Raw genomic sequence first — 5,176 nt, 5'->3', positions numbered from 1 at the left:
ATACATTCATATACGCACACACAAAAAGCACACAGACACACACATGCGCACACAAATTCCCTATAACCACTTCTTCAGCTATGGGGCTTGGCTGGATAATCTCTCTCTTAAAAATTTTTTTGAGACTGATTGATGTTCTTTTTTTTTTTTTTTTTCTTGTCACAGAAACTGCCACCTGAGAATATAAACAAAGGGAAACTTTAATGAGAACTTGTCTGGAATGCCCAACTTGGTGTTTCTTGGCAAACTGTCTGAGGATTTTATCAGTTAGGAATCCATGGAGCCTTTCTACTGTGCAATAATTTCTGTATTTATTGGATTTTTGTAATGATATTTGGCATGTGCAGGTACATCTTTGTGGGATTTCATATGGAGTTAGTTTTGAAATGTGCTAAAAAAAAAAGTTTTTTTTTTCTATAATGCGATAACTGGAAAGAAGTCACCCTTAATACAAAATTTCTTTTTTTCTTTTTCCTTTAAGGAAGCTTATTATCATGTGAGAGTAAAATTGTGTGAAGCAGTTAGCTTTTAAAAAGTAAAAATAATTGTTTTCTATGTTAACTGCAGCAGCGGACTACAATCCATTCCCTCATACAGGCCTAAAGCACTGAATGTCAGCCTGACAATAAAACATCATGCTGGATTTAAAAAATCCAGCACTGACCTGATAAGTTACTTTTAATTTATTCAGGGAATTTGTCCTTTTTTAAAAAGAAAAGAAAAATATTGGCATGTGAATAATATCAAAATGTAGTTACTGTATTGCTGTCCTTGCTTCGGTTAGGACATAAATAACAGTTGCACTTAATGGAGGTACCCTTAACTGATGCTCAGAACATTCCCAATGTAGGATTAAAGCAACATATCTAATATGCTGAATGAGTTAAGACTACTTGTGATTAATGTGAGAAGGAGAACAGTCCTGTTTATGGTTTGTAAATATATTCTTTTTTTTATATATATGTTAAAGTAGCCCCCGACTGTACGTCAACGATGGCCTAAAATTAAACAATCAGAAGACCAGCTGCTTGCATCATCCACAGTATATGCTAAGTGTAATTTCCATCCATTATTGCTTTATCAGACCCACTTGATGACCCCTCCGAACCCCCCTCCCCCACCACCACCTCATGTGTGCTGCTCACTCAGAGGTGGTTTGTTAAGCAAAAGCTACTTCAACAGTTGTAACACTTCTTTCTGACTCTCTCTCTCCATCTCCCTCTCGCGTCTGACGTGGCATCTCTCTCTCTCCCTCTCTGACCCAGGTTGACTCTCCCTGTCCCCTTAGGACCCACAAAACGGTTTCAAATGAAATTCATATCAATACGTGTAAGCGTGCATGCGCCTGTGTGTGTGTGTGTGTGTGTGTGTTCTTCTCACGGCAGCGTGCTCTAAGCTTCTCTCCGACGGCGTCTTTTCACAGTTGACTAGCTCAGATTCATGCATTAGGGCGGCTTTTAAAAGGAAGCCTGTTCATTCGCCTCACAAAGTGATATGGGTTTAACTCCCAGTAACAGATTTTGAGACAGTGTGCATGTTCGTGACTTTTGGGGATTACAGTTTTTATTTTCTGCATCATTCATCCTGAAATGAATCTGGTGCACCAAAAAAAAAAAAAAAGAGGCTATATGAGTTATGATAATTTTGAGCACAGCTGCACTAGGGGATGGCCGGGCGACCTTGAGTAGGGGCTATTCTTATGGTAAAAATGAAAGATTGGAAATGAGAAATGAAGAAGTGTGAGAAAGAAATAGAGGGAGAGAGAGCAAGACCTTGACCAGGGAGAAGAGTCATTCAAATGAAATTGGAAGCATATGAAAAGTGTGTTTTTTTTTTTTTGTACCCAAATGCACATCTAGTGGCCACATCTTATAATGGACCATCAGAGTGAGCGTGAGAGGGAGGGAGACAGCAAAGCCACATGAAAGGAGATTGAAACTACATCTTTCATTTTACTACTGCCATTCTCAGTCATCAAAAATCATCTTCACTTGAAAGTTTGACCTGCCTCTTTGGCCTATTGTCAGGTTTTGTGCGCGCCATTTTGTTTCAATAGAAAAAAGGACTGTAGTGGACCTTCAATGCAAATTCATCCTCATGATTTTTTTTAGTTTTGAGAAAGGACGTGATGTTAAGGCCACAGCAGCTCTCTATAAGCTATTCCGTTACCACGTAGTTCAATATATTTTTAGTGAATTAACACAAAGAGGGAGGTCGGCTGAAGAGTTACGTTCAGCTTGCTTACACATGTTGATGCATGAGTGCAAACAAAAAAAAAAAATGAAAATGAAAAAAAAAAAATCAAAGTCCTGTTGTAAATGCACAGTGTGTTCATCCCAGGAGAATTCAGTCCAGAGTTAGGCCAAATCGAGCCATACAACTATGAAATATATCACAATGAAACGATGAACAGTGGAACCCTGACAGAGATCCAAATCACACATGGACATTCAGTCTTACAATATGTTTACAGTGTTGAAGTATGCCATTAATGAAATACTCTGTGTAAGTGTTTAAAATGATAATAAAGTATTGTTTTCTCCAATGTTCTTTCAAATGTTTTTGAATGCCATAGCAGTTTTGTATGATTATCCTGGTGGAGGGATTTTATCTTCATGGATATGTTTCTGTATTTGTTCACTGTATGGGAAGATGATTTTTTTTTATGTAATATTGCAAAATCATGCCAGATTATTATTTTTTTCTAAAAAAAAAAAAAAAGTGGTGCCATTATTGACTTTTGGTCTCTTCAGTCTTATTTTCTGTTATTATTATTTTATTTGTTTTTCCTGTTGTTGGTTTGGTGAAGCTATCCCTCAAGGATGTAAAACAAAAACAGTTTTAAAAAATGAGAAGAACGAACTTAAAAGCAGAACCTATGTTAGGGGAACACAAAAGTTTGAGAGGGAATGCTTTTCCAAGTTCACTCTATGAGACATCCATGGACATTGTGTTTATTTTTTTTGCTGTATTTTCCCCCATGGTGGGCTGAAGGTCTTGTGATGGCACTTACAGCTGTAATTTTAAATACATTTTCATATTTCACTTTTCACAACTTTCACTTACACTCTTTGTACAAAATAGTTTCCTTGTTCTTTTTGAGGGGAGTGCATCATTGTGAAAAAAAGTGATTTCAGAACAGTACACATCTGCTGTTTTGAACATATATGTATTTTTGTAATGTGTTGAAAAATCAATACAAGAAAGCCAACACTTCAATAAATGTTGCAATTGCTCTATGACTGAAACAACTTTTCACTCTGATTATTTCATCTTCTCCATTTGCCATCGCAAACAGCGCTTCAGCAGCTCCTGGCACCACCGCTGGTTTGAGTGTGTAGCTATACTGTAACTAATATAACTTAAAACAAAGCCCTGCACCAGCCCACTGTAATGTACCACATCTGTATAGACAGAAAAAAAAGATCTGTAGTAGATTAAATAAAAACAACAATATTATTTCAGCCGGCGTGCGCTGAAAACTGGGAGGGAAAGGCTACGTCTCTACATCCCACACATGTGGATGGTGCATTTCTCCACCATCATATAACCACTGCCAATAATTCAATGTGACCTCTAATCTGATGTGGGCTTCTAGGCATGGAACCACCATTTTAATACCAACTGGCAACCAACAGTGGGCATGTAAAGAACATATAGGAAACACAAACAAAAAAATAATATATAGGCTACAGGACTGGAACCGTATCTCCAAGAAGTAGAGATCACAAGATACGGGTCTACCAGTTGAACGTACAGTACACATGCTGACTTTAAGCGGCTTCCTGAGATGCAGTAGGTCCGTCATGAAGACACGGGAACATGTTTATGCTTGAGAAAAATTCCAAATGAATTTTTAAGATGCTGCCCAGTTTCATGTCAGACACTTACGCTGGAAATAAATCCCTTCCGTGTAACTTGTAAGCTTGAATGAGCAGCTGCAAACTTACAAAATGTTCACTGACTGCGGTTCCTGCCAGATAACGTGAGTCCAGTGTAATAAAACATAATTAAAGCTGTCTCCCCTCAGTCTCTCAGTCATTAGAGGGAACGCAAACAGCAGTTGATCGTTCTAATGTGATGTATAAATGTTGTTGTTTTTCTGGTTGAAATTTAAGAAATGGACTGCTTTATTGTCAGTAAGGAATCTTGCTTGCTTGCAGTTATTTGGCATTATATTAGGGTTTTATTTCTAAAGGTAGCAGTTGACAGGCTCATGCTTCATAAATGAGTCCTGGCATGAGTGTGGGGACCCATCAGGTATTTCTTGACACCAAGCCAACGACAGTCAAGCCTGTCTTTGCTTGAGCCTCCAGTGCCTTTGGATAAGATAGCAGGAAAATAGTGCATGTTTGTGTGTGTGTGTGTGTGTGTAAGAGCACGCTGAAAGAGAGCATGAGAAGAGAAAGCAGAGATACAACAATAGAGAGGAGATAGAGAAGGAGAGGAAAAGAAAGGAGGCTTGTGCAGGGCGGGCTTGTGTGAGAAAGTCAAATCAGGAGGAATTCTCAACGCTTGCCAACTCTTGCCACACACATGAAGTGTCTCGGTGTCTCATTGTTATGCATGATTCACCATAGAAGCATAATTATTACATCAAAATTATTCTGAAAATTATCAAACAAGCTAAATACAAATTGCCTACACAGATTATGTTTGGAGGATTTGGTGTTTTGTAGGAGGGATGTGATTGTGACTTTCCTGACAGTATGTGTGTGCGTGTGTGTGTGTGTTTGTGCCTGAAGGCTGACATCTGGGTGCCATGTTGGTGATTTGGGTCTTCTGGTCAGCAGAAAATGTGCATGTTGAGAAGATGTCACATTCCCACAGCTCTTATCCTGGCACCGCTGTAACTATTGACATAACATCTGGACTAGCGAGACTCTGCGCAGATGCTGAGTGGCTGCAGATGTTTCTAATGATTCAAAAAAGGTAAAACATTGATTAAAGCTCATAATGTCAAACGATCCTCTCTGCTGTTTATTTCTCACTTTTCATGGACCTACTTAAAACACATACATGCATGGCACCGCTCATATTTTTCTTATCAGACTGACTGACATGCTGGAGAACAAAGTTGTGTATTTGTCTTGCACAATTGTAAATCATATTACAACCTCTAACATCTTATTACACGGCTTATTTTTGGCAGAACCTTTTGCCCACACTTAACTGT

Source organism: Trachurus trachurus (assembly GCF_905171665.1).
Source record: "Trachurus trachurus genome assembly, chromosome: 24".
NCBI classification, from domain to species: domain Eukaryota; kingdom Metazoa; phylum Chordata; class Actinopteri; order Carangiformes; family Carangidae; genus Trachurus; species Trachurus trachurus.
Note: the sequence above shows the minus strand (reverse complement) of the source record.